This window comes from Scardinius erythrophthalmus (genome assembly GCF_964197995.2).
Source record: "Scardinius erythrophthalmus genome assembly, chromosome: 21".
Lineage (NCBI taxonomy): Eukaryota > Metazoa > Chordata > Actinopteri > Cypriniformes > Leuciscidae > Scardinius > Scardinius erythrophthalmus.
Window position 1 is genome coordinate 14,389,557 of NC_138241.1, and position 22,367 is coordinate 14,411,923.

A 22,367-nucleotide genomic window follows, 5' to 3' on the forward strand; every position below is an offset into this window, starting at 1 on the left:
TGGCTGCTATTTGCAATAAGCCACGTAATTAAATTGTGAATGTCAAATTTGTAACAGTTGCATTTCTTTAACACTGATATACACTGATATATAGGCTCATTTCTACTTCAGATGACTTATTTTGCTCTCTGGGAAACTATGATAATAATATTCCCACTGTTCAGTCAAATCAAATCTGTTATTTGGCTTTTAGTAGCATATTTAGTGGCTCTTCAATTATATATGAAAGCTGCAGTCCATTACTTTTGGCGCTCTAGCGGTAAATAAACAAAATTGCAGGCGTCTTGGTACTGTGCAGGTTCTGTGCTACTCCACAGTGGTGCCGAGTGCCGACTCGAACCAGTCAAGGACCATTCATATATCGCGTTTTATGCGCGTGCAAATTCGCTATTTCAAATGTAGGCGCACGGTAAGCGTGCTCATAATAGAAGAGACGGTTGAAAACATCTAAAATTTTCAGAATGCTGCAAGCGCACAGAAGGTCATGTGACAAAAACCTACCGATCAGCTTCGGCCTTTCCGTAACAACATTGAAAGCTCGGCCGAACAGCTGATCATAACTGTACAGGACGGGTTTTTATTTCTCATCTCCATAATTATATCTAGTTCTGAAGCTAATGCAAGGGCTAGAAATCTATTAATCCTTTGCTGATACTTCCTCGTCATCATGTCATGGAAAGTGCAGGACATGGATAAGCACATGTACAAGTGCTACGAACCCTTGGTAAGTAAGTCTTGTTACATAATATATTTATATAAATATAGCCTAATAGTCCTATATATTTTCATTGTAATTTAAGGTAATTCATACTTTTTACTTCCAAGAAAACTGTAAAACTACATGCACAAACAGTGTTTTTACAGTTATTTTCTCACGTAAACACAATTAAACCATTCTTGTTTGTTTACCAAAAAATTGTGAACACTCTGGTACTATTAAAATGTGCTGCAAATTTCTAGTTTTTACTGGTTTTTTTTTTTTTTCATTTAATTACTTTTTATAGTGATTTTTTTTTAAACATGTCAGATCAACCCCAATTCTAGCCCATTAGTATTAGAATAACCTGCATTGCAATGATCACATTTTTAGCAGGCCTTAGATTTTGGTGACATTTCTGGCTTGAAATTAAATATCAGCACAACATGAGGGTTTGTATATGTGTGCAGAGAAATATAGTGAATAGTATGCAACCATCTTAGAGTTCCTCTGGAAACGTCATTAAATATTAACTCTACTAAAGATTCCAAAGATCCAAAGATTGAAGAGCAGCGAGGCTGGTATAGACCCCATAATATCATTTTTCTTTTCCCTCTCTCTTATGGACTGTCTCTGCAGGTTCTAAAATAGGTCTATATTTATCCTGAGAGAGAAAGAGAAGGAGAGAGAGGAAGAAGTGACAGAAGGCCTGAAGTGCTAAATACATCTGTCCAGTAACTTTTTGCCAATGTCCTAATTTCCTATCAGGAACAGATTGAATTTATTTATTTCATGCCATACATTTAAGAATCCCATTTTAGTCCCATAAAGGAGTCTGTGTGTAACAGTCTGTTATTCCAGATACTGTATGTCCTTAAATACATGTGCAATGCTTTGGGAATGAAGAATGCATCAAAATGAGTAATCCGCAGTGTCATAATAAGCCTCAATGGATTTATGGAGGCGTTTAGCTGGCTGGGTAAAAGATGAAATTACACATATGTGCATACATTTAAACCAGTACACACCCACACAAAAACACGTGCATACATACTTGTGCCTCCAGGTTTGTAAAACAGCTGAGAGAAAGTGACAGTGGAGAGAGAGGAAAGGGGAGGAGAGGAGAGGAGAGGAGAACAGATGAAGACATCCTGAGCTGGGTGTCAGCACACTGTACTATGAGCCTCCAAGGGAGACACAGAAAAAACACTCATTAACTACTATCCGGGTTGCCATAGCAACATCAGCACGCTATTACAGAAGCTAGCAAATCTCAGGAAGCAGATTTACAGTATTCATTTTGAAGTAATTTGACAGTCCATGTGAATATGATATGATGTTTGGCCCTCAGAAAAATGTAAGGATGATGAACAGTGACAGTCAGGTCACTGTTTATTACAGCAAAATAAACCCTTTAAGTTCACTCAAAAGTGGAAAAACATTGTCAATGATTACTCAGCCTCATGTCATTCCAAATCTGTAAGTCTTTCTCATCTTCGAAACAAAAATAAAGATGTTTTAAATTAAATCTATTTGATTTCTGGCCCTCCATTCACAGTCCACGTTACTACCCCTTTGTCGCTTCAAAACGTTCATAAAGAGATCGTAAAACGAATCCATATGAATCAAGCGGTTAAGTTAAAATTTTCTGAAGAATTTGGATCACTTTATATGATGATGAACAGATTGAATATAGGCTTTTATTCACAAAGGATTCACAATCGGCTCCCTCACTTCCAAAGTCGTAATTCTGATAAGTATTTCTGGCGACATGACAACGTCTTCAATGTGCAATATCACTACTGGTATTTATGAACAACAGTAGCACAGATATCTTTCTGACATTATTTGATTATGTTATTTACATAATATATATGTGCATAAGTAGTCAGATGGATGTAAGTCTCAAGGGCCCTAACTGGGCAAAGTAGATTGAGCTGCTCTTGATCCACCGACACAAAAGGAGAAGTTTAAAGGCATGCAAGATCATAGAACATGCAATATTCGTAGATACTTAAGGCACACAATAGAGTGAAAAATTGCTTTGACCCTTCCTGGGGCAAACTGTAGGTAGGCGGAGGCAACTGGCAGGGCTTGAAAATATCTTACCTTCTTGAGAGATGTAATTGCCAAGATAAATGCTATCTTTAGTGATACCACCGACAATTCGGACAACCTCCAATATAATACAATACTAAAGTACTAATACAATACTTAAGTACCTTCGAGGTAATTCCCATCCATAATATAATAAAATATGATACTACAATACCAATACAGTTCTACAGTACCTTCGGGGTAATTCCCTTCCCGAATATAATACAATATAATATTACAGTATCTCGATGTAATTCCCTTCCTGAATACTTACAATACAATACAATACTTCCCTGAAGTATTGTGATGGCGTCCCATCAAAAAGCTACTATCACTACCTCAAACCACACGTGAGCACCAGGGGTCTCATTTATAAACGTTGTGTATGCACAAAAGAAGGCGTACGCCGCTCTCTACGCAATAATTGGTATTTATAAAAAGCAAACTTGATGGGAAAATGTGCGGTCCTTCACGCAAACTCTGACCCAGGCGTACACACAAAAACGGGTGAAATGAGAAATGGCGACACCGTCGGCAGATGGAAGAAACACCTGAAAGTGTGTGAAACTGTAGACCGTTGTGTAAGAAATGTCAATACTGCCTCTCATAAATAACATGAAGACTTCACAAAGCAAGTCTTACAATTAACAGCCGACACGAACACCCGTTTGATCGATCTGCAGTTTAAAACAAACAAAATCAAACGAAGATTACAACAGAAATGCAAATTAACACATATTAGGAAAAAGAAAAGTGAAATATGTTCTGCACTAATATTGGCATGATGCATTTCATCCTCATAACACATCTGTAGCTTGATAGATGCAATCAAGTGGATGGTAATAAAATGCCATGATGCCATCACAATGCATAATGACGTGAGTGAAGTTACGTTTCTTGGTTTTCCTCTCTGTGTTTGCCATGATTTCGCAATCGATGAATATTAACTTGAGGGCGTTTCACAGACTATTTATGGGCAACTATGGGCGTGACATGAAGCCGCAAAAGCTGCGCTACATTTAGAATTGATTGTGATTTATTAAGGGAAAACAGCGCAGGATGTGCGTGCGCACGGTTTTATAAATCCGAATATTTCTGTGCGTACACACGTCCTATGTTTCATCCGTACGCCACTTCTGACGCAAATCCTACGCAAAGTTTTATAAATGAGGCCCCTGGTCTTTAGCATCTATTCTATACACTCTCACCGTCCTTCTCAGGTGTTCGCTGAATAATAGCTCCAAGTATTACAGCCTCACCCCGAGAATGGATCTATAGTCTTCCAACACCATCACTGTCTCTGCTGTGGTCCTTTGAGTATATAATCTTTAGTACTTCTATTCCTCAGATGCGCAGCATATACCAGACATGACTCCCAAGTTGCTCTTTGCAGGAATAAAGTTTTATTCGCGGCCGGGGGCTCTCTGGCCACAACAACCAAGAGAGACTGCTGAACTGAATGATACATGTACATAAATATATTACAGTACAGTGAAAATCAATGTCACAAGTCTTCTTCACTGTAATTTGTTCTGGTGATTGGTTTGTAATGATATAAGCTAATCATATGACTGTTAGTTCTACTGTGTTAAGCGCTTTTTGGGGTAGTCTACATGGTCATGGTCTGCTCACTGCTGAGAGAATCAACTTGATACAAGCAGGAGACAGTCGAGCCTGCATGGCAACTGAGTCTCAAACTACTCCTAGAAAAGTTCTCCTCTGAACTGGAGAAAGAGTATTCATCTTGGAGTTCAGTCTTAGCCTCAAGAGCCTTATGTGGGCAAGGACAACATATCGATTCCAAACCGGCATCTCCTGCAATTGGTCTAGTATAAACCAGTCATCGATGTAATTGAGTACAGATGCCCTGAAGTCAGAGCTGCTTCCTGTCCTTCTTTGGAACTATGAAGGACCAGCTGTACCCAGACTCTCTCTCGGGAGTAGGAATATGTTCTATGGCCTCCTTCAAGAGAGACTGAACTTCCTGTTCCAGCACCTGAGTCTGCTTGGGGCCCACTACCGTAGATTACACCCTGTTGAACTTTGGTGGTTGAGAACCAAATTGGATTCTGTACCCCTTTTCTACTTTGCAATTTCCCTGCCTCGCTGCTCACGATGTCCACCTCGTCCGAGCTGGATAACGCTAACATCAGGCTCTCACTCGGGGAGAAGCCACAGAGCGGATTTCCGTATCCAGAGTGAAAGCACCAGAACCTGCGGATGAGAGCCAAGAAAGAGCTGGGCCCGTCTCTAACTCCTCCGCAAGCTCTATTTTTGACCCCCATGATCTAAGCTTGAGCATGCAACGCAACTTCTCGTCCAGGCCCTGGTCATTTCTAGGCTTGACTACTGCAATGCTCTTCTGGCTGGACTTCCATCATGTGCAACCAAACCTCTACAGATGATCCAGAACGCCGCAGCTCGTCTTATCTTCAACGAGCCCAAGAGGGCCCACGTCACTCCTCTGTTCATCTCTCTGCACTGGCTACCTCTCGCTGCTCGCATCAAGTTCAAGGCATTGACGCTTGCTTACAGATCTAGCACAGGCTCAGCTCCCTCCTACTTTCACTCACTACTACGAGCCTACATCCCTACCAGAAGCCTACGCTCGGTCAACGAGCGACGTCTCGTGGTTCCATTCTAGAAAGCCACAAAATCACTTTCCAGAACATTCACATTCACAGTTCCATGCTGGTGGAACGCTCTCCCCACCCTCATCCGGAATGCAGAATCCCTGACAACATTCAAAAGACAGCTGAAAACCCATCTCTTCTGTGAGCACTTAACCGCTTAAAAAAAAAAAAAACTCCCCTTTCCCTCTAAAACCTCACTTATCGGGCCTATGCTACTCTGTATAATGCCTGAACTTAGTATTTTGAGCACTTCTTGCGTTGTTTTTGCCTCTTCATGATGACTCGCTAAATCTAGTCCTAATTTGTAAGTCGCTTTGGATAAAAGCGTCTGCTAAATGACTAAATGTAAAATGTAAATGTAAGCTGCCGCACTGCCTCAGCAGACATGGGACCCAAACCATGGGGGGAGCGAACCTGGCCACTCTCATCAAAGAGAGTGGAGCGGGGCGTTCTCAATGAAAAAAAATCCTGATAAAAACACCTTCACACATTCACATAAGCAGCACAATTTTCAGCTGATAACAAGAAGTTTCTAGAGCACTAAATCAGCGTATAGAATAATTCCTGAAGGATCATGTGACACTGAAGATTGAAGTAACAGAGCTTTTACATTCCATTTAGCATTAAGCTAAAGCATATACACATATTGCACATATTGAGACAAAGCACCGGAGTGGTGACCAAGATCCTTCCGCTTTTAGGTCTTTCAGGGTAATGTTGTAATTTTGCCCTACGAGGCGAGACTTCTTGTTACATATATATGTAGCTCCTTCAAGCGGATAATAATATCTGAGGCAGAGCCAGAAACAGATACCCCAAACTGTGCACATGCTGCCAGCAGCTCATTTTTGGAAGGGTTGAAAAAGAATTGCAACTATTTTGTTTTTTTGTTTATATAAGTTATTAATAGGCAGGGAAATACCTTTTTGATTCAAGCAATTTCAGCACCGTGTCCTCAACAGAATGTGAGTCTACAGGAGGTGACGTCACTTTGACAATCTGAAAACCCTTTGGGGATCTCTGTTTTTGGTAAAACTGTTCCAGCTCTGCAGGAGAATCTAAGCCACGGGGCAAAAGATGAATAGGTCAGTTCACTGGAGAATGGGTTTCTCTCTTTATTTCTCTATGTGGTGTAGGGGGAAAGGCCAAATTATATATCTAAGCAATTCTGTATAGTATTGAAATGACAATACATATGAATAATTGTGAGTAGACTAGTTTTTTACCATAACAGAAACCAACATAAATTAACTTCTTTTTTTAATGATGACCATCTCTCATCAACGTTGACTTTAGGGTCACTATGTTGAACTTTCTCAATACATGGTCTATTCAGCTACAATAATTATCATTAATTAATGCTATTTATATTTTATTATTACACTGTAATTTCTATAAATATCTTACCAGGTAAATCAAAGGCTACATTCCAAATACTATCAGCAATTAAAATAGGTGTTCATGGCCACAGCAAATGCAAGAAAAGATAAAGCTATCAAGTCAATGCCCAGAAATTAAAATTGCTTTCCTCAGGGTGTTGTGGTGAATTGTTATTTCAAGGAGGTCCTCCATCATTGACAGAATTTGGCCAATGGCTGTGTTTGTCTTTAACAAAGACGGGTAGTCAGATGTCATCATTGCACAAAGAATTGTTGTCAAAATAATACTGTTAGTGAAATTATGAAATCCTGCAGTGTATTCTTGAAACCTGACTGGGGTCTTGCAGATCTGGCAGTTCATTACACACACTGTAACACCTTTATTAGGAGAGAAAGAGCAAAAAATATACTTTTTTCTGTATTATCACACATTCAAAAATGTTTGTATTTTTAAATTTAATGTACAAACCTTTCTTCACAGAATCTCTGTCATAGACCGATGCATTCTTTATGGCAGCCACTGGTTCTGTTAGACCTGGTGGGGTTGGCCCATGGCAATAAGGTCATGTTTCCTCTGTGGGCTTAAACCTTTTCGGGATCTAACTTGCCCAAGTTCTTAATTCCTGTAGCAAAATTTCTCAATTGTGGCAAATTCTCTTCCATGTTTCTCACCCCAAAATTGGAAACACAGAGCAGAGTCCCTTTACTGATGCTAAATTGTCCTGTGGGCTTAAAGCTTTTTGGGATCTGACTTGCCCGAGTCCTTAATTCCTGTGATAATTTTCTCCATTGTAGCAAATTCTCTTCCATGTTTCTCATAAAAAAATTGGAAACATAGAGCAGATTCCCTCTACTGATGATAAATTGTCATGTTCTATGCACTCTGTCATTCTGCTGGTGAAAATCAATACTTTTTCCTGCATTGTCTTTAAGGATTCTTCTTTCAGAGACTATGGAGGAATGTATGGAGGAGCAGGAGAAACTGTGATTAAATGCTCACACTCCGCTCCAGGCTTTCCACTATGTTGAGCCATGATCTCCCGGCACTCTGCTACTTCACTGGCAATTACTTGAGAGGTGATGCTTTTCTGTACATGTATCGGGACTCTTTGGCGTCTACTATTTTTTGCTGTGATAAAGATAAAGATGCCTTGCTGTACATCAACACAGTACACAGAATATATTCATGTCTTCGAAGACTCCCTGCTGTAGCAAACGAGGATGAGCAGTAGCAGCACCGAAATCTCTGCTCTCCAACAGGAGCACACTCTGCATTTTCATCATTTTACTTCAACTCACTTAAAAATGTAAATAAATTACAGTAGCCGTTTCAGAATTAGTGAGTGAGTTTGATAAGCATGTGGTATAATGTTGTGATGTATCAGGCTTAATTAATAGCTATGGACCAGGTTATGTACACATGCTGTAGTAGAACATCATGACAAAACCAAGACTAAATGTCATATCTGTGACAACAATCCGTTTCCAATTTGAGTATTATAAAAAGTCAGAAACATTATGTGAAGCAGGATTGAAATATCAACAGATAACTATGTAAATATAAAATGAACAAATGCATACTTTTCTTTGGCAGGCCTTTGAATGGTGTTACCATGCAACGTGCAAAACAAGTGTATTAAGTCAGTATTAAATCATTTTAATAGGTTGTGTGTAGGTAATAGCATGATTAATAATCATGTAATAGCATAATTAACTCCTACCCATGTTTCTGCAGATAGTCTTCAAATACATTTCACCTGTGAAAAATCCCATCACACTTAAAGCAATGCTAGTAAACTCTTTTTAATAGTTACATTTTGTCACAAAAGCATGATATAATAAAACCGATAATTCAATGAATAAAATATGTTACAAAACCAACATATGCTCACCAAAATCACCATCTTTAAAGTGCACACCATATTTAATATTCCTTTTTGTAGCTGCTCTTCTGACCCAATCACAGCCTGTTTGCATAGCTGGCAGATCTGCTATTTTCTGCATAGAATTTTTATCTCGATGTTTAACATTACATACAGTAGTAGGACAGTTATCCTCAGTAGCGAAGACAAAGAAACCGCTTGACTAAGCCTACCGTTCATGTTTAACCGAAAGTACCAGTAAAACCGTATTTATCTGTAGTATATTTAGATCAATATCAGACAATTACGACAGTATAGCTGCTCAAATCATCTTTTAGTCACTATTGGAGTTGACAACAAACGGCGACATGGCCATTAGCGACATGGTGTTTCCAATATAAACGACATTGTGATTAAACGTCAGAATTTTTGGGTGAACTAGGCTAATACACGTGACTTCACCAAATAAGTACAAATATTAAGTATTAATTTGAATTATTTTTTTTATTTTTTTTATTTCTTTATTTTTTTTAATATAGCTACCAATAAGAAAATAAAGTAAACTGTACATAAATGTACATAAAACACTCTGAAAAAGAATAAGGCAACAATAATTCAGTAATATTGATCGTATAATCTATAACGAGAGACAAGACGTTATGAAACGAGAGCAGATACTAGGCTCATAAAAATTCTCTAGCATCGCAATGTTTTCACACTTCAAAATATTCAGTGATTGATAGGCACGATAAAGCTTTATACTATAATTTTATACTCACTAGCTTCCTTGACCATATGAATAAAAGCATCCAAGGACTCCATCAAAGATTTTCCAGCTCACTGCATGAATTCTCATCCAGTTAGGTGGACGTCAAACATCACAGAGACGATGATTTCAGTTTGTTTATGTCCAATTATGACGTAAAATTTATATTACAGTGTTACTGTCACATTTTTATTGTATTTTGATTTAGTTTAGTTTTAGCCTGAACTCCAGTCTCTGCAGTAACTCCAAACTGGACCGTTTTAGTGTCAGAACACATGCTTTTTCAAATAAAAAGTCACACACATACAAAAACAAAGAATTGAATGAGCCAATGACTGACCTTTTTTTTGACACACACATGCGCACTTCAAAGTCAGATCAAAGTGCCACTGCAAGGTTTGTTGATGCTTCCAAACAAAACATGTCTGCAGCATATGCTACCTAAACCTCAGTGGCAGTTATTTCATCAGTTCATTCTGAAGCAGCACAATGACAAAGAGGTTTAGTGCAGCAGAGACCCTGGGTCTTTTACTGGAATCCAGTGAGGATGAAGGAGACCTGCCAGACTGTGATTTGGAGTCATCCTTTGATCGAGCATCTGATACAGATGATCATACAGAGTTTGACCAGGACTACAAGGACACCGATGGGGAAGACTCTGAGGGAGAGGATCCTGGTGAAGTCACTTATGAATCAAAAAATGGGGAAATTATCTGGGGCCGTATTCACAAAGCATTTTATCTTACCACTAGGAGTACTCCTAAATCGCACTAAAAGATTTTAGCTAGGAGTTTTCTCTTAAAAGTTATTCACAACGCCTTTCAGACCTACTATTAGTAAAGAAAAATGACAACTAAGAGTGAGTCTTCGTTGCTATGGATGACGTCATTACTCATGCACGTGCTTGACTGAAGTGACCACCTTGATTGGCTGATGATTGTAACGCGGGAATGATTCCAAACACCTCCCCAACGATGATGAGTGACAGGTGACAGGTCTGAGAATGTGTGCGCTACACAACTAGTGCGAAGGACGGAAGATGATGAATAACTGAATAAATAGCCTAAATGAATAAAGAGTAAGGCAAAACAAATAGCCTAGTAGCCTAATGAAACATATGGATTGATGCAATATCTTTGCAACATTATTGAATTAATCTGTCACTATATGCCTCTGCCTACGTTTGCAAAGAGAAGAACATTTTAATTTGATTCACAATGAAACATTACAATTAGTTTACATGCAATGAGTAGCCTAGTTTTGGTTGTTGTTGGTGGCATTATTGCATCCCTAGTTATGCCTACAATGCGAAATTGTTCCCTCGCGATTGGAAGCTCCTGTAGCCGCCGCATACGCATTTCAAAACATCGCAACGTGAAATGCCACAAAAAGCGGTTTGTGAATAGGTCTTAGTGAGTTAGGAGTCCTCTCGACTTCTTTTAAGCTGTCCCAGGCTTAGGTGCTACTTTTAGGGCTAAAATGTTTCGTGGATTACTCTTAGTCAAAAAAATTAGGAGTCCTAAAGTTACGAGTGACACGCCCATTATTTTTAGGAGTTGCTCCTAAATTCACCAGTTAGGTGCTACTTTTAGCCTTAAAATTCCTTGTGAATGCGGCCCCTGGACTGCAGCTACACCTACTCGGACACCAGGGAGAGCACCTGCAGAGCATGTGATCAAAATGACCCCTGGGCCAACAAGATTAGCATGTTCCCATGTAAACGGCATCAGGTCAGCTTTTGAGCTTTTTTTTCCTCTGGAAACTCAAGATACTGGTTGATATGACCAATTTAGAGGGGAAACGAGGGTTTGGGGAGTCATGGAAAGAGGTGGACTGGGTGGACTTACAAGCCTACATTGGTCTGCTCTTGCTGGCAGGTGTGTATCGTTCCCACAGTTTTTCGTGCTACAATGTCTCTGTGTGCTTTCAAAATCTTGACAAGGGTCATCAGGTTTGACAACAGAGACATAAGACCTGCCCGTTGGAGAGAGGACAAACTGGCTGCAATAAGAGATGTCTGGGACAAATGGGTCGAAATCTGCCTCTCATGTACAACCCAGGCCGAGATGTCACAATTGATGAATGCCTGGTACCTTTTAGAGAATGCTGTAGCTTCAAACAGTACATGCCGAGTAAACCAGCCAGATATGGGATAAAAATTTGGGCAGCATGTGATTCAAGGACCAGTTATGCATACAATATGCAGATCTACACTGACAAGCCGACTGATGGGCAGCGAGAGAAAAACCATGCAATGCGTGTTGTCCTCAACATGTCAGCAGGTCTCCAAGGGCACACCATAACATGGCAACAATTATTTCACAATTATTTATGCCCTTGGCCAGGAGCTTCTCAAAAGGAAACTGGCCATGCTTGGAACAGTGAGAAAGAACAAGCCTGAGCTCCCATCTGCACTTGTAACGACAAGGGGCAGAGAGAAATACTCCTCAATGTTTGCTTTTACGAGCACACACACACACTTGTGTCTTACTGTCCAAAAAAAAAGGTCCTCTTGATGAGCACAATTCACAGGGAAGCCACAGTAAGCACAGGTGAAGACAAGAAGCTGAATGTAATCCTGGATTACAATAAGACCAAAGGTGGAGTGGACAGCCTTGATCAGGTATTTTACTACTTTTTTTATTTTTTGCACTGTTTACTAATTTTCCTATGACAAATTGCTTGTGGTTTATTATAATTTGTAACAAATGTATGAATGGCTAAGTGAATAAATATAAATGTACTTTTGCCAGTAGAGTGTTTGATTTATTCAAGATGGTTGCTGCTTACACCTGTAAGCGAAAATCCAACCGTTGGCCCATGGTTGTCTTTTCCAATATGCTGGATGTGTCTGCCCTGAATGCTTTCGTCCTATGGTCAGAAATTAATCCTGCCTGGAATGCAGGAAAGTCTTTCAGAAGGTGGCTCTTTTTGGAAGAGCTAGGTAAGGCTCTGGTGTCTCCACAAATTCAAAGACGGAAGAGCATTCCCCGTGCAGCGGCCTCACTGAGGATGATGAGTCAGACCAGACAACCCTCCTTAAAAAAAATGCCTGGCTATATGAATGAGGTGTTCTTGGACTTCCTCAACCGATTCATCGTTGTCTACATAGACGACATCTTCATCTACTCTCGGAACCTTGCCGAACATCGCCTTTACGTAACGCAGGTCCTTGAGAAACTCCGCCATCACCATCTCTACACCTCAAGCTGGAAAAATGCGAGTGCCACACCACCTCCGTCCACTTCCTAGGGTATGTCATAGACCAACCTGGTATCCAGATGGACCAGAGGATTGTGGATACCATCCAAAACTGGCCTCAACCCACTACAATCAAGGAAATCCAACACTTTCTTGGATTTGCCAACTTCTACAGACGATTTATCCACAACTACAGTCTTCTCAGTTCTCCATTAACCTCAGCTCTCAAAGGCCGGCCCAAGTCTCTGTCCTTGACCCCAGCAGCCTCAGAAGCCTGAGCCTTTTCACGTCTTTACCAACCTGCTCCTGATGACTGATGAGGTCTAGAAGGGCAACTCTATGTTTCACCCACCTTTCGCCTGCCCCTTCTAGACTCAACTCACACCTCTCCGGGCTCTGGACACCCAGGTAGCCAACGTACCCTCTTGCTCCTCCGTCAATGCAACTCGTGGCCAACTATGTCTCAGGATATCTCCCGGTACATCAAGGGTTGCTCAGTCAACACTCCTAGGAAACTCTCACTCAGCTCACGTGCATCTCCAACAGGCAGTGCGAAGACACAAGAGACAAGCAGACACCCGCTACCAAACAGGCCAGAAGGTATGGCTCTTGACGCGGGACATCCATCTCCGCCTGCCTTGCCGTAAGCTGAGTCCCCGGTACATAGGTCCATTCACAGTGCAGAGGTAACTCAACGAGGTCACTTACTGGCTTAATCCTCCACCTCACTACAGAATCTCACCATCCTTCCATGTGAAACCTCACTCTGAACCTGTTTTCTCCTTCCACAGAATCTGGTGGTGAAGAAGTACTTCCTTCTCCCAACATCCCTGAAGAGGAACCGATCTACCGGTCCGAGCTATCCTGGACTCGCGGATACCTCATCAATTGGGAGGACTACACTCCTGAGGAGCGCCTATGGGTGAACCGTTATGATATCCTCGATCCTACACTCCTCACCCAATGTACCACACAGAACACCCAGATCGACCAGCTCCCAGGGCCCGAGGTAGACCCCGTCGTCGTCTTCCCACCCATTCGTCAGGAGCCGCCCGTGGAGGAGGGGGTACTGTCACGGAGTCACTCGTTCACTCTCCCCGGAGTTCTGATTCACCGCACCTGCACTTCATCATCAATGCACACTATATAAAGACACTTCCCCTTCACTTCATTTTCTGGTCTCGTCCTTACCTGACGTACAGACTCCTCTACTCACCTGAAGATCACTTACCTGAACTTCACCCTCGAATCTCCAATCACCCGTCATCCGTCTTCTGTCTCCAGTCATCAGCCTGCCGTATCCTGTCCCGCCATCTGCAAACAGACATCATTATTATCATCCAGCTAAGTTCATCATCCTGTTCTGATTCTCCACTGCATACTCACCAGTCTCATCTGCTGTTCCACTCTGTGCCTCTGTTCAATAAACATCTATTTCACTATGATGTTGTCTGCCTCTCTCTGCTCCGTGACACGTGCATCTAGTTTCCATACATTTTCTTCTGATCTAAACATAACCAAGGTCGTTTTCTTGTGATCTTATGTAAAAAAAAAAAAAAAAAACCTTAATTAGGTCACTCACAATTTCTGTGTTCAGCTATTTTTCAAAATTTCTGTAAAAAATTGTTTCAACCATTAGACGGCCTTGTCCCTCAAGTTGGCTACCCCAGCCTAAAATATACTCTATCACTACAATATGTTAATAAAATATCACTATACTGTCTGCCTACAACAATAAAGTTATAGCCTGCTCCTCAAATGTCGACACTGGTTTGGAAGTGTTCTATCATAGAGCTATTTCAGCTTGAGTGAGTCTGTGATCAATGTAAAACTGAATGCATTCATCCATGCCGAGGCCATATGTATTGAACTCCTTTTGCTTCCTCCAGACCAAAGGAAAATAGTTTATCCACCTTATTTTTAATGTAAGAGCGGCCACTGCCATCTATAACTTGAAAAGCAAAGGATTTTATTTCACATTCAATGCTTACACTGTGAAAATCCACAGTAGACTTCAAAGGTAATTTTCTCTTTCCAGTTGCCCTTTAGTCCTGATGCACTCACAAAAAAAAATGCCCAAACTTGCACAAACATGCTTGTTTATTTTTTCACACACCAACTCCTAGATACACACATACATCATCAAAAACAACTTTCTTTTCTCAGAGCACAGCCCACTTCTCACCTCTCCACACACACATACAAATGACAGCACCTAATATTCACCAAAAGTACTGGCTGTGAAATTGGAAGATGTCAGCGCGCGGAAAGCTTTTCGACACACAGAGCTCACGGCTTCCTACACTGCGGGCCCCCGATCCGCCCGGGCGCATATGCACTTGCATACCCTGCATACCCAGACACTACGCCACTGGTGCAGGCGTGAATTAGCTGAAGGCAATCAATTGTTTCACGTTCAGTGTGAAAGCTCCGTTCTTCGGAAATTCACCTAGCTTTATCATGTCAGGCTCAATGTGAAAGAGCCTTTACTCAGATAGAGGTTCTGTTTCTTTATCGTCCTATCAATAATGAAGAGCATTAGTTACATCATTTTTTTTATTTACTTGTGGGCTTTCCATTTATTATGCATGTGCTCAATTCATAATACAATATGCACATTTTAAAATAGTCTAATCACTTATTAAAAGGGACCTATTATGCCTCTTTTTTAAGAAAAAGTCTCTGATGTCCCCGGAGTGTTTATGTGAAGTTTTAGCTCAAAATACCCCACAGATAATTTTTTATAGCATGTCAAAAATTGCCACATTTTGGGGGTGAGCAAAAATGTGCCATTTTTGTGTGTGTCCCTTTAAATGCAAATGAGCTGCTGCTCCAGGACCCCTTTCAAGAAGAGGGCGGAGCTTCAAGAGCTCATGCTCCGGTGGCAGCAACAAAACAGATCTCACACAATAAAATGTCAGAAACTGTCCTAGCGGTGTTCAGTTCGAACCGGAGTCGGACAATGATGCATATACAGAGCCAGAGAATGCTGCATGGAGATAGAACAGGTATATTTTATTTTAATTACGGTTATAACTTATGTTCATCTTGCTTTTATCCACTATCAGTCCAAGCCTGTTGTAGCGGACCCCGTCCGAATGATGGCCAAAACTTTACTGATGAGTTTTATGAAGTTTATTTTACATCATACAAAACATGAAGCGTCCATTTTCACTCCAGAAAATCACTGTAAGAGCTGAATAAAACAGCGAATTACTCAAAAACACTTGTTAACTCGTTACAACAGTAAACAAATATATACAGATATTATGCCTTTTCGGGGGTGCCAGATAAACTGGTAAACTGTATATCCATAAAACAACAACAACGTTAAACTGTAATAAAGTGCGCGCTCTCCCTTTCATTACTGACGTGACCAGTATCGCTCCAGAGACTAACGTTATAAGCTAGATCACGAACAGTTACTGATCCATCCTCGAGTAACAACTTCAACCACAGATGTCCTCAGTGACTCGGATGCTGAGAGTCTATGGAGACTTTTAGGTTCGTTGGTACAACCAACAACAGAACATAAAGTTTTCTGGCACAGACATTGTATATCCCCAGCTGCTACAGAAAGTAAACCGAAATTGCGACTGCAGTCACTGTGGCTCACTCAGGGCGGGATCTACAGTATGCTAATAGGGCAGAGCGTCACCAGTCATGTGCGGAGCTTCCCTACTCTTACGTAAGAGTAGGGGGGAATCTGAAACCACGCGTTTGGAGAGATTGTTAATTATTTATAGGGATTAAAAAAAAGTATTGGGTGGATTTTTATAATTATAGGCATGTTGTTTACACACACTGTAGACATTCATCTGTATTCAACACCTCGCATAATAGGTCCTCTTTAAAGGTTATTTAACCATTATTATTATTGTTTTATTTTATTTCAGCTTCAATTTAATTAACAAAAATGTTCAACTTGTAGATGGACATATCTGTGAGAGGATTCTCTTCTGTCACATACTGTAAGAGATTTAAAAAAAAATGCAAATTTTTAACCTAAGCGTTGTACTGAGCTCATAAATAAGTCACAGCTCTCCGCTGAGTGCCATTTAACTTGTCTTTCTGTGTTTCTTGGTCTTCCTTTCCCTCTTCCTGAGTCCTGGCAGCATATCATCTGCTGTGCTCAGGCTTGTGTCACTTGTGAATCTCACAGGAGGGGGGGATCAATGTTGCAGTGATAATTCTGGGCTCTGATACCCACCATCCTGCTCTTGACTTACACTTCAACTCAGAGAGTAGAGACGCCTGTAACTATATATCCATGCATAAAATATGATATCAAATATTTACACAAGCACAGTGTTTATGCTGTTGAATTATGTGATGGGGGAAGCACAATGCTTAAAACATGCAAGACACTGTTCATCTGAAATATTTTGTGAGGGAAATTTTGGTGCTTAGTTTGAGTTAGTCATTTAAATAAGATAGTTAGCATTCTTCTTTCCTGTGGCGCTGTTTCTATCACTCCTTCATCTGTTGCTGTTTTGCTGGCCATGAATCGACCTGCTAAGTCTTCATCGGCTTCCCTCTTTAACTACTCTCTTCTCTCATCACCATTTAATTCTGCTCTTTCCATCTGTCACAGCTGCATGGGTTGCTATCTATTTTCTGCCTGACTATGCTGAGTTTCAGAGTTCAGAGTTTCATTTTACTGTCATTCCTCTGAGTATTTACATGCACACCTCGTCAGCGTATTGTAGTGCATTAAGAGATACATTAAAGCCACAGTATATAATTTTTCTCCACTAGGGGTCACTAACCTCTTTACAATAACATAGGCGTAGTTTGATGACGCAACATTTGCTAAGAATTATGGATGTTGTCGTCAACGTCAAGCCGACCGATCTAATAATGTTTATGGATGACTGAATACATCGATGCTTTTATCATGACTGTGATATGAAGCAGTTCGGGATTGCTAAGAGACAGCTATCAGCTCCACACGCGACGCGAGCTCCCGCGGATATAAAAGGAATATGGACATTTCATTCTACCGAACTACACGCAAGTGCAGAATTACTACTCACAGGTCAGTTTATTAGACAAATTAAACTTGTGAGGTAACGCAGCGCTGTTTCACTTGGTCTAACATTACACTAGCACACTAAACTGCATTTGAATGTGTTGAAATTTATGTGTTAGTTTGTCTGTTTGAGACTAGCAGTAAGCTAGATCAACATTAGAATAACATACAGATCATATTCTAACATTTTATCATTGTTGAACTATAAAACATTGATTAGTTTTATGTAAATGTGCTCACCTGTTTAATAAAGTATACACATGTAGGAGCGGTCGAAGTCTCGGACGCGGAGCTCTCGTTTAACTTATATACTGTCTATGGGAGCTACCGCGCTGATATTGATTCTCGTTTTAGTTATCTCGTTTTATTTTTTATCCAAAGTCTGCTTGCCATGGTCCATAATGTTTGAACGAAACAACAACAGCGTGCAGATAGACATTGCGAACTCCACAGTTGTCTGCGTCTGTCGCTTTGGTTAATCAGAGGGCTCTGCTCATAGCTCTGGTTACCATGGCAGTACGAGCGGAAACCATAGGCGGAAACCAGGGACAACGCGGATATGACGCCATTGACTGCGACATAACGGAAATAAAGACACGGTCCCTGTTTTCGAATTAAAATATTAATTTCTCTGGATTTAGAAGTTAATTGGAACTGTCGGGATAATGTAAATACACAACTTTAAAAAATATATAACAGATATAGTGATTTTTTATATTTTTAAAGCAAATTGTGCCTTTAAAAAAATTATTTCAGAATAAGTTCAATCTGATTAAAAAACAACATTTCACTCGTACAGTTTAGCAGCCATACTTAAACTAACATATAACAAAATATTTACACACTTTTTTACACAATTTACAGCAGCAAAAGAATGTTCGTTTAATGCCCATAATAAAGTGCTTTAATAAGAAAACACCTTGACTAGTTGTCAACATGTTATAACAATGGTAAGAAGGTACAGTGGGATTGAATGTTAATGTATGTGTACATATGTATGTGGGATGGGGGGCCCTATCTGTATCTGCTGTCTGTCGATATCTACTTTGTATATTTCTTTTGCATATATTAGGGGTGTGCCATATCATATCGTCCACGATAATACCGGTATAAATTTTTACATGATAAAAAAGTGTCATATCGCGATATCAACGATATAGCGACGCAATGACGTATGGCGCATTTACTTCCCTAGCACGCACAACAACAACAACACCTGTCTGAGCGCGAGAGCAGCCTGTCAGCCTCCGATGACGATTTAGCAATTTCACAAACAGCTTGAGTGTTCAGCGGTGCTGCCGACGCGCGTCTTCTCTCGAGCGCGTTTAGGAGTCAGGACATGTCTGGATGGTCTCTTGCACAATCGGGCCATCAGTGCATCGTAACTAAAGTTTAGAATTTTCACGTCTTCTTAAGTCTTATCAGTTTAAACATTCAAGCGATTTTAAACTATCCAGTAGGCTACTCGCGCGCTCTCTGTGAGATAGTTGCACTGCGTGCATACATAGAGTAAAGCTAGCGAGTGACAAAAGTTATTTTTCGCGGATTATATCGCTTTAATGGGGGGAAAACATAAAATTGTGTAAGTGGTCTTGGTAAGTGCCTACTCGTAAACACAGTCGGTTATTTATAAAACGCATGTGACAGTGTGACAGAATGAAAACAGCAGCAATGGATCCGTGCACTAGCTGTAAAAGTGACAGCAGCCATAGGCTATGTGTCTGTCATTAATGTTGTCGTCAAAACAACGAAAGATAGCTTTAATTGTAATGAATGAGAATTATTATTATTCTATGTATTTAATTTAGTCATCAGAACTAAAAGACTGTGTTATTTTACATTTGATTACTTTATTCTGTTTCTGTAGTATTTCTAGACCTACACACATTTAACATTTAATTCAAAGATTGAAATCAAGCTTCCTTGTGTTGTGTAAACTCTTAACAACAAAATTGCCACACAATAAAAACACAATGAGTGAGCAAACATTTAGGTGAGATAAACATAAGAAAATTTTCAACAACAACAACAACAAAAAAAATTCGATATCGTCATAAATATCATTATCGCAAATATTCTTGAAATATCGTGATATAATTTTGAGGCTATATCGCCCACCCCTAGCATATATTCTATATTCTGAATCTACTTGCTTATGTCTGTCTATATGGCACACACACATGTTGGGTTTCCATGTTTTATGGGGACTTTCCATCGACATAACGATTTTTATACTGTACAAACTGTATATCCCCTAACTCTAACCCTACCCCTAAACATAACCCTTACAGAAAATTTTCTGCATTTTTACATTATACTCCAAAAGTCTGAGACTGCACTGAAAATTTGTAATTTGAAAATTTTTTTTTTTTTTTTTTCTTTGTGTCATTGGATCCTTGGAATAATCCGAGAGCAGAACATAGCACAAAAGTGCACATTTCTGCACTATTTCTTTTGGCATTGATCTTGTGAACTCCTTTGTATCTGCTCGTTGGAGCATCTCAAATCATAAAGCTAAAAAATGGACAGACCATAAAACATTCTGAACAATCAGATTTTTTGGTTACACTTTATTTTAAGGTGTCATTGTTAAGTAATTATATATTTAAGTACTGAGTAATCATAATTTCCAACATGTACTTACTATAGGGTTAGGGTAGGATTAGGATTTGGTTGAGAGTTAGTTACATGTAATTATGTATAATTTACTGATGTTACTATGGTAAGTACATGTAACATGTAACAAGGACACTGTAAAATAAAGTGTTACCGATTTTTTAATTTCATCTTTTCAAACAAATTGTTATGCCACACTGTAAAAAATTTGCTGTAGTTTTGCAGCTGTTTGCCAGTAACTTACTGTAGATTTAAATTTATGTTATTTACTGTCAACAGTTTGTTCAAAGTTAAATGAACATTAAACATTAACAAGTCTTTGTCTTTAAAGAATAAAATTATACACTGTAAAAAATTTGTAACACTCCCAAATCAAAAATTTCAATTGACCGATAACATCTAAATTTTTCAATTGGCCCAAATGAAATTCTGTAAATTCTAAAATTAAATGTACAGAATTTCATTTGGGCTAATTGAAAAATGTAGATGTTATCGGTCAATTGAAATTTTTGATTTGTGAGGGTTACAAATTTTTTACAGTGTAAAATAACAATCTAATGCAAAGCATTCTGGGAACCAGAAATCTTCATCAACCTTTTTCTGTTTTTTTCCTTCAGATTTTGGTTCCCAGAATGCTTTGCATGAGGATGTTATTTTAGTTGTATTCTGTAAAGATAAAGACTTGTTAATGTTTAATGTTCATTTAATTTTGAACAAATTGTTGCCAGTAAATCACTCATCACTTTAAATCTACAGTAAGTTACTGGCAAGTAGCTGCCAGTAATACTGTAATTTCTACAGATTTTTCTAACAGTGCAATTATATAATGCATAATAGTTACATTTCAAAAGTCTTGCATAACCTCAGACTTTTGGGCCCCATAGGCTATAGATATAAGTACTGCATATGTCTATACTGCCGAGTCCTCTGATTCTGCCTGTCCTGGTTTCCTTTAATCTGTCCGTCCATGGAGAAGACCCTATTGAGGTGGTCACGATAAATTATAGCTGCTCTGGATTCTCTTTCTTTGGCACCGCCGGTCACCTCGATTTACAGTGCAGAAACATTGCATGTCCTTCATTCAGATGTTGTTTAAAACACATGAGCTCTGCATATAGTCATAAATGATTTCAGACCTGACTTTGAAAGACAAAAGTCAGAAAATAAACTCTGAACGACAGTGCCGAGACCTAATACTCTTCGAGCTGTAAACACATATTGAGAAGGAAGATTATGGCAGATTCTGTTTTTGAAGTGTGACATAGTTACTGACTGTGAACCTGTTACTGCATTCAGGTCATGTGTTCTGTAATAAATGATTGCCATTTATCTGCGATATCTGCAGTGCTATCATAAAAACTAAATAAATAAATAACAGCTAGGTGATAATTTGCATAATTCTTCGTTCAGGGGTTACCTTGACAGCTTTCAGTGTTTGCCAGAAGCATTGTAGCATAACTCCCTTTATTTCTAGTCAGAGTAGTTGTGTAGTTGCATATGTATGATGCCTATTTCCATGGCCTCAAAGCTGAACACGGATGCAGGGTTTTGGACTCAAGGGCCAGTTGAGGAAAGCTGGTGACCTAAATACAACACGGAAATGTAAGAATCAATTAAGAAATGTAGGACGAAAACATCCACAAAAGTCGAGCATTTATTTATTTCTTAAAACATGGGGTTATAAAGGGTCTGCTGCGGAAGTGTAGCATGTCTCGATAAAATATGAATGATATAAGTTAGGGCTGGGCATTCGTGTCACAAGCTTGCGATTCGATTCGATTCAATTCCGATTCAAATCGAAATGGAATATTTTGGATATATATCAGGTACAGTACATGGCAAATTTTCTCAAGAAACATTTTTTTCTCAACTAATGTTCGGTAAGATGTTCTGTATCTGTTAACATACCTTTTAACCTACACTCATTCATGTATTTAAGCGAAGAAAATGTTCAGTTCATTTTCATGCTTCTCTACTGTGACACTACAGCAAACTGTCATGTCACATTAAACAGTGGCAAAACTGTATTTTATTTTTAGGAATTTCAAAATAAAATGGACATATGAGACTTTGTTTCATATCAA